At 35.9% G+C, this 12,615-nt stretch overlaps 1 protein-coding gene across 2 annotated transcripts in view; it reads right to left on the bottom strand.

Annotated features, from left to right (window-relative positions):
- POLK (DNA polymerase kappa) overlaps window positions 1–12,615 on the bottom strand; it is a 62,216-nt gene that overhangs the window by 45,373 nt on the left and 4,228 nt on the right. Inside the window, exon 2 of one of the 2 annotated variants that reach the window (XM_079916448.1) lies at window positions 4,888–5,020. The exons of the other annotated variant lie outside the window; for it this stretch is intronic. The gene's annotated coding sequence lies outside the window, so the exon portion shown is untranslated. The remainder of the gene's footprint in view (window positions 1–4,887; window positions 5,021–12,615) is intronic. 2 annotated transcript variants of the gene reach the window in all.

Here is a 12,615-nt window from a genome sequence, read left to right as displayed (position 1 = left end):
CTCTAATCCCCTCCAATTGCTCATGCAAAACACCTTGTAGTGATTCTTGACTCTCCTCTTTATCACACCCCACATCCAAACTGTCAGGAAATCCTGTGGGCTCTACTTTCAAAATGCACCCTGAATGTAACCTCCTCTCACTATTTTCACTGCTTTCACACTAGTCTGAACCACCATTATTTCTTGCCTGGATTATTGCAATAGCAATAATCTTAAATAGTCTCCGTTCCTACCCTTGCCCTCCTATAGTCAATTATCAACACAGTAGCCCAACTGATTCTTCTAAATCATGAGTTAGGTCATATCACTCCTCTAATAAAAACTGTACAATGGCACCTCATCTCACTCCAGTATAAAACCCCAAATCTTTACAGAATCTGTATCCCTATTACCTGTTACCTGTCTACCCTCATACCTAATACTCTCCCCCTTGCTCACTGCTTTCCAACTTTGCTGTTCCTCAAATCAGCGAGGCACACTCTGACCTGGAGGCCTTTTGCACTGGCTGTTCCTTCCTCCTCGAGGGTTCTTTGGCCAGATATCCTCTTGTCTAAACCCCCTTATCTCCTTCAAGTCTTGGCTTAAATGTCACCTTCTTAATAAGGGCATATCCTGACGTCCCTATTTAAAATTGTAGCCTGATTATCCCTCCTACAACACCCTCTTTCCAATGCCCCACTGCTTTTCATAGTTTACTTACTTATTATGTTTATTGTCTACCTCTCCTGTGAAAATGTAAGTTCCATGAGGGCAGGGAACTTTTTCCCCCACTGATGTATACCAAATGCCTCAAACAGTGCTTGGCACAGCGTAGGTGGTCAATAAACATTTGTTAAATCATCAAACTCAGTTTATATCATTTTCTCATTCTTTTATTCACATAGCAAGTTCACATAATCACATTAAAAGATTGGGAGAAAAACTGCTTTTCTGAAGTTAATTTAAAAATACTTTGTTTTCTCTTATTTCAATATTACATATGTAAGGACAAGTATATGAGCTTAACCACTTTTGAATTTATGAGCCTTATTTTCCTATGAAATTTCATGGTTAAATTGGTTTATTAAAGCTTTCAGGACTTCTATTATAATATAAGAATATTTTGAATTTACATATTAGAATGCTTGCTAGGCTCCATTAATATTAAAAAATTCTAGCTGGTATTTCTACTTTGAGAAATTAAGTTACTTTGTTAAATTTAATTTGTTTGATTAATATTTTTCAATTATATCTAAATCTAAGAAAAATCAATGGACAAAGGTAATAAACAACACACTAAGTTTTAGTATACTTGGATCTCTATGAGTTCCTTTTGGTACTATCATTTGTGTTACTATGGTGAGTCTGCTTTTGTTGTTATTGGTTAGTATTTCTGTTACTTTCAAATTTCTAAAATTTCTCATTAGCACTGGTTATCTGTATTCTTCCCATTAGCTCTGCGTTTCTTTATCTAGAAGTCCACAAATTGAAAGGGGGAGCTTCTAGCAGAGATGATCACATAATATAACAAAGTATGATAAATTCCATATTTTTCTGGGAAGTGAGATTTAGTACTACTTCAAATGGCTTTGTACGGACAGCATATAATGGAAGTGCCTAGTATGATGTCTGGTACATGATAAACTCACAATCAATACTTATTATTTATTATTATTATTAAAGCTAAGTCAAATTTCCAGAGCTGTGAAAATCACTAGTCCTACTTTTCTTACTTCGCTCTTTAAGATAAAGAGACTCTAAAAGGGAACAGGGTACACTGTGAGCATCCTTGAGAAAAAGCTAATGTTCACAGATCATATAGATGAATTTTGTTTTGCTTCCAAAGAAGTATTTATCCTACGATTACTGTGCACTCACATATAGTCACATATATAGTCCCAAGGTCTATGAATGGATATAACTGTGACTTACAAACAAAAAATTTTTTTGAGAAAGAGAATAGTCAAACATTTTTATAGTTCAATATTACAGAATACAGTCTGTTAACTTCAATTCAGAAGCTGCACAAACAGTAATGCACAGCTCAAAGGAAAGAACTCTGGGTTCCTGTGGTTTAGCATATTGGTTTAAAAGCACATTTTCTCTGAAAATATTCAAATTCTTCCAGTCTGATTCTACCACAGACTATTCTGGTTACCAGTTTAAAAATGTAAGGGCAACCTCTGTTTTGGTGATAGTAAGAAAGGAAAATTAGAATTTTTCAGAAGGAATTCTAAGAAAGTTTTCTGTGGTAGGGTTCCTCCTCCGTATAAAAACCACACAAAACTATGTAAACAGTATCAAAAGTGCTTAGCATATTGACCAAAGTCACCTGGAATTAATCTACCGGGAAACAGGTAAAATATACTAAGGGTAACAGAGAGAGAGAAGGAGAGGATCAAGCAGGAGGGGAAGGAAGAGGGGAAAGAGGAGGAGGGAAAACTAAACTATAGTAGGGTCCTAGACAGAGCTTGCTTCCTATTTCTAACATACTGTAAATAACCAAACTCAATAACCAGCCCCCCCAGAAAACCTTTATATGTCTTAAGAACAAATATTATTTTTAAATCCCTCAAATGTTCAAATATTTAATGTCTGAACAGATTAAGCACCCAGTACAAAACTTCAGACTGTGATTAAATGTTCTTTTTACAATCTACACTTAAATACAGTGAATGTATCAAATTAAGAATATTACTCTAATTTTAATGTAGTAATTTCCAAATTAATGCCTGACCTAAAGTTTTCTTTCTCATTTCTTATAAAAAAGTTTTCTAAATTTTCAAAAAAATTAAAAAATCACAACCCCAAGACTTTAACAGATTAATTTGTTAACATGTTCCTCTCCAATTATTTTACACACACATATATGAACATATATACTCAAACTGCATGCCTACAATTTTTTAAAGAAATTAACATTTAAAAAATAAATTTATTTATTTAATTTATTTTTAGCTGTGTTGGGTCTTCATTGCTGTGCACAGGCTTTCTCTAGTTGCAGTGAGCGGCGGCTACTCTTCGTTGCGTCACACGGGCTTCTCATTGCGGTAGCTTCTCTTGCTGTGGAGCATGGGCTATAGATGCACAGACTTCAGTAGCCGTGGCACACGGGCTCAGTAGTTGTGGCTCGCAGGCTCTAGAGCCCAGGCTCAGTAGTTGTGGCACACGGGCTTAGTTGCTCCGCGGCACATGGGATCTTCCTGGACCAGGGCTTGAACCTGTATCCCCTGCGCTGGCAGGAGGATTCTTAGCCACTGTGCCACCAGGGAAGTCTCTACAATTTCTATATGATGGGAATTAAAGCACAGAGGCACCTCTGTATTTTTAGCTTTAGTTTTTTATATCTTTGCAAAATAAGATGTACAAAAATTTCAAAATTATTTGAGATAGGATTATCTGCAATATTTAAAAATTTATATGTATCACTGAGAGAAATAACAGAAATTATGTAACCCCACAGATCGTAAACCAAGGGGATGTATGCTAAAAGAAAACTTAAGTTGGGAGTTCCCTGGCGGTCCAGTGGTTAGGACTTCGCGCTTTCACTGCTGTCCCCTGGGTTCAATCCCTTGTTCAGGAACTAAGATCCCATAAGCCACATGGCTTGGCCAAAAAAACCCTCAACCTTTCACCAAGGATTTAAGGTCTATTCTTTAAGAGAGAACCATGCATATATTCTCTTCAATTGTCTTTTTCCTTCCTGAGTTGCCTATTAATTTAATTTATTTCAAAGATGAATGAGACAGAAGGCAGTCAAAAACCCTACACTCTACATAATCCTACAGATGTATAACATTCGCACTTAGAGAATAATAAATTGAAATTATCTGCTTCTTAGTACAGAATGAAATATATCCTGATACAAAACACATTAACTAAACATCAGTTCAGGGACTTCCTTGGCAGTCCAGTGGTTAAGGCTCCACACTTCCAATGCAGGGGGCACAGGTTTGATCCCTGGTTGGAGAACTAAGAGCCCACATGCTGCGTGGTGTGGCCAAAAAAAAAAAAAAAAAAAAAAATCAGTTCAAAGGTAAATTCCCAAAGCTCAGTTTATACATTCCTATTCTGATGATGAGTTGCATATTTTGTAAAAAGTCTTCCAGGTTCTTTAACAAGGAAAACTTTGTTTATACTCACACAAAGGAGGTAGGCCAAGAGGTTCTTTCGTTGGGTGTTAGATCAAGTCAGCAAAAATATTTACTTTTGTAGACGTGATACCAAACAGATTAATTGTTTTAGTTGAGGTATATAGTAAAGCACACAAACCTTAAGGGATAGTTGAATACATATGGTCTTAGAAAAGGAGGAAAAGATTCTCTTGTGGTACCATTTTGGGTACTGTAATAACTTTTAAAATTCTACAATCTCAAATGTTACCATTTTAATATAGAATTGCATAAGAAGCCAGGATAATAAGGGAAGGTTACACCACTAGTAGGAAATTTCAACTATTATATTATCACTATACTATCTCCTATATTATTAGAAGGAAAATATTTAATAAGGTCAGAAAGAGTTGTACAGGATATTTTATTTTCCTGTCCTGGGAAAATGATCATTTCAATTACCTCCTCTGCCAAATGGCTCCAATTTTTTCTGAGCCCTAATCTTGATTCACTGCTGATTTCTTAAACTTCTCATAGCTCTAACAGTCTACGGCAGGAGTTTAAAATATTTTTAGCAACGTAACCCTTTCACATGAAATCTCAAACTTTTCCTTAAATCTTTGTTCTACAAATGCTGTACAGCTCTCTTATAATTTCTTCATATATATTCTATCACTAAAGTAAAAGAATAGGTAGCCTAAAGAAAAGGAAAAGTTAATAATAACCTTCATTTCTTTGGTTCTCCTGATTCCTTAGAAATACCTGTGTGAACACTGATATATACTGAAATTCTTACCAACTCCAAGACTGAACTAACAGTTTTCAGCTGACAATTGTTTACTATTGATGAATTTTAAAAGATGGTTTCCATAAGAAGTCAGGCTCTAAAAATCATTATTATTATGTTTTCTTCCTGGTCTTATACATGCCTGAAAACCAGAAACAAAAAATTAAATTAAACATCCAGAAAATCTGCCAATCATAGGAAAAAAAATTAGTAAGAAGTTGTGATTTTGTAGTAGTTAACCCAAAATGATTTAAAATATATCCACATGCCTCCCCCCCACCCTAATAAATAAAAAACTCCATAAATATCTGACTTTTGTTCAGATTATACTCTGTTAAAAGAACTTTGGTTTTAAAAATTAACAACCTATTTGTAAATTATTACTAACATAGTTATGAAAATACATTTAAATAGACATGACATAGAAGAGCACCTGATAACAAAGGATCTGGAATTTATATTAAATTAGCAAAAATAATTATTCTTGATGAGATGATCTCTTTCAGGGTTATATGCTATAAGTGGGGGGGTAATAATGATTTGGTTTTAGTGATACTAAATTTGTTTTGAAGCATCAACTAACATTAAAGGAAGGTTTGTGAAAGGAGCATAAATTAAAAAACCCTTGCAAAACACTGAGCTAGAATAATTTATTAAACTACAGAATTTGGTTCTTTAGTTTCTCATGAATTTTAACGGTGCTTAGTGATTTTTCTCCTGGGCCTTGTTAATTGCAATTCCTACAACTTCCCTTCAATCATCAACCAACTAAACTTATTCCATTAATCCATATATACTGAACACTCACTATGTGACAGGTAATTTTAAAGCTTTACTTGCTCTTTAATAATAATGTAACTGTTAAAAACATATCAATAGTTTTATTACTTATTTTTGTCTATATTTTGAAAGTCTAGCATTATTGTCTACATTCTTAGACATACATTTCTGTATGCTAGAAAATAATGAATCTATGAAAGATGTCGTATATATCTCATTTTTACAGCACCTTAATCAGGATCATCATATAGCAAGTTCTTTAATAAATACTTTAAATGAAGATGAAGGTAACTGTATATTAATAAACTATATCACCATAACAGCATGCATATTCCATAATAATATTTTTCACCTTACTTGACTGAGAAGAGGACCTGAAATTACAGTAAAAGTGAAACAATGAAAGGGGTGGGGAGAAAAACAGAAAGCAAACACATTTACAAAATAACTATCATGAGGATTCTACCAGTACTTAAGAATACCACAATGCTCTATATAGTATGGCTTTAACATATTAACAAAATAATTTTTCAATGTAATTTCTCAATGTAATGAAAAGACATTAAAAGTTAGAGACTCAAAAGCTTGGGGAGAAAAACAGAAAGAAAATGTATACATGCAGAGAGTGCACACTAATATCCCTGTTCATCTATTACATATGTACACTATGTACTTTTTAGACTAAAGTATTTTTTACTGTTATAGTGAAACCTATTAAATGACAACTACCCCTAACAAGTTTTTAACCCACAAAACCAAATAGATATAAATAAAAGATAATGAAATACAATTTCAATTTTATTCAACAGTAAGAAAGAATAATTCTGCTTAGAACATGCCTGACTTGGCTTTCCTCTGAACAACAGGAAACAGGACAAAAGGATAGCCTACATGCTCTTCGAAATTCTGTTTCTGAAATCAGTCTTAATGCTGATGTTAGAACTGTCCATGAGATGTGACTTATTCCTAAGTAGCTGTATGCAGTGTATTAAGGTATCAATGAGAACCTCCCCCTCCCCCCTCAAATAAAGTTGTCCTTGGAGAGTTAAATGGTAAAAATCAACACACAAGGGAGTCTAAGATATATATGCAAACTCACCTTAAGGATCAGAGTAACAGGCAAGTCCTAGCAGTATGAACATAATATAATAATAATAATTGATGTCAATAAAACAAAGTCTTCCAATCCAAATGGAGTGTGGGTAGTTAGAAACAGAACAAAGAAAAAGAAAGTAAGCAAGGTAAATATTGGCAATGCCTAGTTAAATATCCATCATCACCACAGGGATAACCTAACTTAGTACTACTAATCATTTAGAATCATAATTGAGGAAAAAAATATGAGACTGGGATATAGTAAAAGGACATTAAGCCTATATTTGAAACCAAGATATGAGGAGCAGTCACAGGGCTGGGGAAAATGGTGAGAATTTTCGGGGCTCTTGAGCTAGTGAGGTGGGAAAGAGGATCGAAGTAAGAATTAAGAATGGGCATAACATAATTTTCACTATTCCTATAAGTCAATTACAACAGGATGGAAAGCATGTTATGAAGGTTCTATTACAGCTTTTACTTCTTCTAGCTTCTCACTATTTCTCACCTACTCCCTCCTCTGCTTTTCCCATCACTACTGCCAATGACTGCTACAGTAGAGGAAGAATAGAAAAGGAAGAAAAATAGTAACAGACAATAGTAATGCACAACACATATAAACAACAGTAATGCAGGGGAAGGGGAAGAATGAGGAAAAAAAAATAGTACCAGCATATATAGGAAGGAGAGAAATTCTGCAGCTGTCTGGCTGTGGGGACCATTCATACATAAAGAATGCACATAAACTGGTCAGATTAACTACAAGGCTCCTTTTACTCAACTAGATTTTATGATCGGCTTTTGGTATTTTTCTCAGCAACCGGAAAATTTGTTCAACTATTTTAAAAACTTGACAGATCCTTTAATTAAGTTAATTCATAGACTGGTACACTTGGGTTACTTACACTGGATATGAATATACCTGTAAACATCTAAGTCTAAGAGAAAATCACTAATTTGGGAGATAGGCAGGCCAGATGTTGACTATTGACAGGTAAAATGCAATCATTTTTTTGCACCAACTCAAAAGTTTAAGATACATAGGGGAGCAATGCCCTCAATATTCCTACATTCACTTTACAGGTTTGTATACGACCTCCTTATTTGAATACACTCACAAAGATATCACAAAAGAATTCTGTATAATGTCATAAAAGATGAATACATGCAAGTTTCTTGTAGCCCCTAATATTTCTGAAACTGGTGCTTACATTATCAGAAATGGACATAGACTCATTCACATTTTACATAAATGAATATCCACTTTGATATACTTATGTAAATATCATTTTACAAATGCATATAACACCACAACAATTGGGATATACATAGTAATAAAAAGACTGGTTATACTAATGCCATTTATTAACTTAGCATTTATTTAATACACAACCAAAGCCATACGGTGATTAAGGATGAAGCCCTAGGATTCACCCAGGGACTGTCTGCTTGCTCACTCTGAACTCAGGGAGAATCCCCATAGTGGCCGAAACTACACGATTCTTTAATAGGCCTGACAGGAACACTAAGCCTAACAGGCTAATATGATTGATTAATAGTCAAAACAGGAAAAGGAAAAAAAAAGCATTCAAAAGGGCAAGTAGTACAGGCTAAACTGGAAAAAGGCTTGCAGAGGAGCTCTTAAATCTTTTAAACTTCTGAACTTCATTTAGGGGACATGCTGAATGTCACACACAGAGTTATAAGCCATAAAAAGATCTACCAATTTATAATATTTCTAATGTGACAAGACTCATTAAACAGTTTACATGATAACTTGGTGGAAAGAGATCAGCAAACGAGGACAATCCTTTTTTCTTTAAAATTCCAAATAACCATTGTCTTCACTAAAAAGACCTGGAGCAGGTGGCCTACAGAGATCCAGTAGAAGTAGGATTAGATAACACGATTAGAGAACAGGATTTATCACTGTCAGGTGGTAGGAGTAAAAGTTACCTGCTTTTAACTTACAAAATACTATAGTTACATGTATACCTTTCTTATCTTGTTTTCTGTTCTAATCTCCTTGAATGCAGACCCCCACAACCCTCGCTCTTTTTTTTATCTGTCACTATTTTAAAACTACCCACAGGGCTTCCCTGGTGGCGCAGTGGTTAAGAATCCACCTGCCAATGCAGGGGACACGCGTTAGAGCCCTGGTCCGGGAAGATCCCACATGCCGCGGAGCAACTAAGCCCGTGCGCCACAGCTACTGAGCCTGCGCTCTAGATCCCGCGAGCCACAACCACTGAAGCCCACGCACCTAGAGCGCATGCTCCGCAACAAGAGAAGCCACCGCAATGAGAAGCCTGTGCACCGCAACGAAGAGTAGCCCCTGCTCGACGCAACTAGAGAAAGCCCACGTGCAGCAACAAAGACCCAACGCAGCCAAAAATAAATAAAATAAATAAATTTATAACAACAACAAAAACTACCCACAGTAGTCAGCATAATATCCTGCATATTAGATGCTTGTTGAATTAAATTATTAACTGAAAGATAAGGTAAAATACATTAATTATATTGACTGCCTTCTATGTGCTGAGCACTACTCTGGGGACTAAAATTAGAAAAAAAGTGGATAAAAATTTTAAACTCATGTTTTAGTGGAACAAAATAATATATGCAGTCTAATACTGCACATATTAACCATTTATCATGTGCTAGTCTGTGCTTATGCCTTTGAAAAGAATTAATATCTGTGTGGTGCTTGACAATGAGATTTTCACATATGTTACATAATTCTTTCTCCTCAGAATGCCCCTTTTCTTACCACTACAGTTAGAATATAATGCAAATTATATATACTAGATATGCCTCTTGTTTCCAGTTGGCCTCCCACTCCCAACAAACCACAGAAGAAGTAGACTTACATTCCACACTTTTGGGAAGAGCTGAGTAGAGCACTGGCTGGCCAACTACCTATTTCTTTTAAGAATCTGAACTGAGAGACATTGAGAGAGCTCTGAAACTGACAGGTAGTTAAAACAAGTTGGACAACATGCAAGATGAAATTTGAAGAGACAAATAAGCTGAGATTGAGAACACAAGAACATAGAGATGAAAGATATCATGAAGTCCCAGAGATGAATAGAAAAACACCAAATCCTCATTTTCCAAGTATTGAAATACGTGTACGAGGCCCAGCTGAGGATTCAGAGACCTCTACAATAACATCTCTTATTTGAGCTACCCCAAACATATTTCTGATTCCTTTAGTCAAAGAGCCTTGATAAGATCAATAATAGTATAATATCCAACTGGTCAACCAAAATAAACACCGATAAAAGTATTCCAATGTGGTTCATTCTGAAATTGTAACCTCCTACCATTATCTCCTTCCAATAGCTTGCTCAAATGCTATCCTACCACCATCCTTTGTCTTCAAGTATTGGGGCAGGGCGGGGTGGTGGGAGGGCGGGGAGGAAGGACTCAGACACACTACTGGGCAGCGTAAACTAATGCAAACTTTTTCGAGGACAATTTGATAGTCTCCCACTGTAAAATATTCTCTGTTTGAGCAGCCCACTATTGGGAATTTACCCCCCAAAAAGAGCTAGACAAGTGCACAAAAATAAACTTAAACTAGTGTTTCTTTATAGCGTTTTTGTAATAGCAAAACATGAAAAATGTTGATTGCCCATCAAAAAAGGAATTCTATGCAGTCATTAAAACAAGCGCTACGAGGCTTCCCTGGTGGCGCAGTGGTTGAGAGTCCGCCTGCCGATGCAGGGGACACGGGTTCGTGCCCCGGTCCGGGAAGATCCCACATGCCGCGGAGCGGCTGGGCCCGTGAGCCATGGCCGCTGAGCCTGCGCGTCTGGAGCCTGTGCTCCGCGACGGGAGAGGCCACAACAGTGAGAGGCCCGCGTACCGCAACAACAACAACAACAAAAAAAAGGCTACGAAATAGATGTTCACAATATACTGTTAAATTAAAAATGCAATTTGTACAATGGTAGAGTGTCCCCCCCATCACACACACAGACCTTCCTTGACTTATGATGGGGTTATGTCCCAATAAACCCATCATAAGCTGAAAATACCTTTAGGTAGGAAAAGTATTTAATACATCTACTGAACATCATAGCTTAGCCTAGCCCACCTTAAATGTACTCAGAACACTTACAATAGCCTATAGTTGGGCAAAATTATCCAATACAAACCTTATTTTATAATAAAATGTTAAATAGCTCATGCAATTTACTGAGTACTGTACTGAAAGCGAAAAGCAGAACATGTAATTTACTGAGTACTGTACTGAAAGCGAAAAGTATATGGGTACAGAATGGTTGTTAAGCCCTCATGATCATGTGGCTTGCTTCCACTGCCCAGCATCACAAGAGAGTATCATGTCACATGTTGCTAGCCTGAGAAAAGATCAAATTTCAAAATTCAAAGTATGGTTTCTATTGAATGTGTGTTGCTTTTGCACTATCATAAAGTCAAAAAATACTAAATTGAATCATTTTAAGTAGGGGACTGTCTCTATATGTTTATATTCTAAAAATTACAAATAGTGCTCTTAGGGGGGAAAAAAGAAGGGGGAATGCTTAAAAAACCAAGTACAGTCCTCCCTAAGTATCCACAAGGGATTGGTTACAGGACCCCCTGCGGATACCAAAATCCATGAATACTCAGGACCTCTATGTAAAATAGTGCAGTATTTGCCTATAACTTATGCATAGCCTCCTGTATACTTTAAATCATCTCTAGGCTACTTATAACACCTAATACAATTTAAATGCTGTGTAAATAGTTGCTGGTGGGCAGGAAATTCGACTTTTGCTTTTTGGAGCTTTCTAGAATTTTTTTTTTTTTCTGGATATTTTTGACCTAAGGTTGGTTGAATCCGAGTACGCGGAACCCATAGATAGGGAAGGCCGACTGTACCATATTTCACTGCTTCAAGAACACACATTTTTTTCATTTAAAAAATCGGGATGCTTCATATAATCCTTGTCAGTGAGACAGCAGTTGTGACATAACTGTCATTACGTATGTATCAAAATGTGAAGGATAGGGGTCAGCAGCTTGGGGAAAATAACTCTGAAGACAATGATGGGGACTTTTAAAGAAATCCTGTAATCATCAATTCTCTTGATGGTAAAGAGGAAAATGTATGGAAAAACAGGGACATTAACAACTCTAAGTTGAAAATTAATTTAGAACACTGTGTGTAAAGAGATTAATCTTTAATTTATATCATTTATAATTACCATTTCTTCTCACAAGTGATACATATACACATGCACAAACATACTCACATGATATATTTTTTTCATACAAAATGGTACAAAGAGAAAAATTCAAGTGGTCCATAATTTCACCACCCAGATTATTATTCAAGAGATTAAAATAGGGCAAAAAAATCAGTTGTTTTATTCATATGCTGTATTTTGTTCACTTGTACTTTTGTTTTTAGACTGTTGCTACTCATAGATCATTACCTCTATTTCATAGATTAGTATCTCTAAGTTTTCAAAATCAAGTTTCTTATGTAAATCCCCAGTTTTTAACTAGTTATGTTTCAGCTGGGAACAGTATTATAAAGATTACAAAGAACAGTTAAATTCCCAGGTTAGCTAAAAAGGCCTATTTAACTCCAAATGCATCTTTACCATAATAAATACTGTGAGAATACAGAACCTATAAGCTCTGTTATGGACTAAATTGTGTTCCCCTCAAATTCATATTTTGAGGACCTAACTCCCAATGGGACTGTATATGGAGACAGGGCCTATAAGGAGATATTTAAGGTTAAGTGAGGCCATAATGGTAGGGCCCTAATCCAATAGGGCTGGTGTTCTTATTAGAAGAGGAAGAGGGACCACAGCCACCCAGACTGTGGTATTTTGTTATGGC

The sequence above is a fragment of the Stenella coeruleoalba genome, assembly GCF_951394435.1.
Source record: "Stenella coeruleoalba genome assembly, chromosome: 3".
NCBI lineage: Eukaryota > Metazoa > Chordata > Mammalia > Artiodactyla > Delphinidae > Stenella > Stenella coeruleoalba.
Note: the sequence above shows the minus strand (reverse complement) of the source record. Positions and strands in the feature narration are given on the sequence as shown.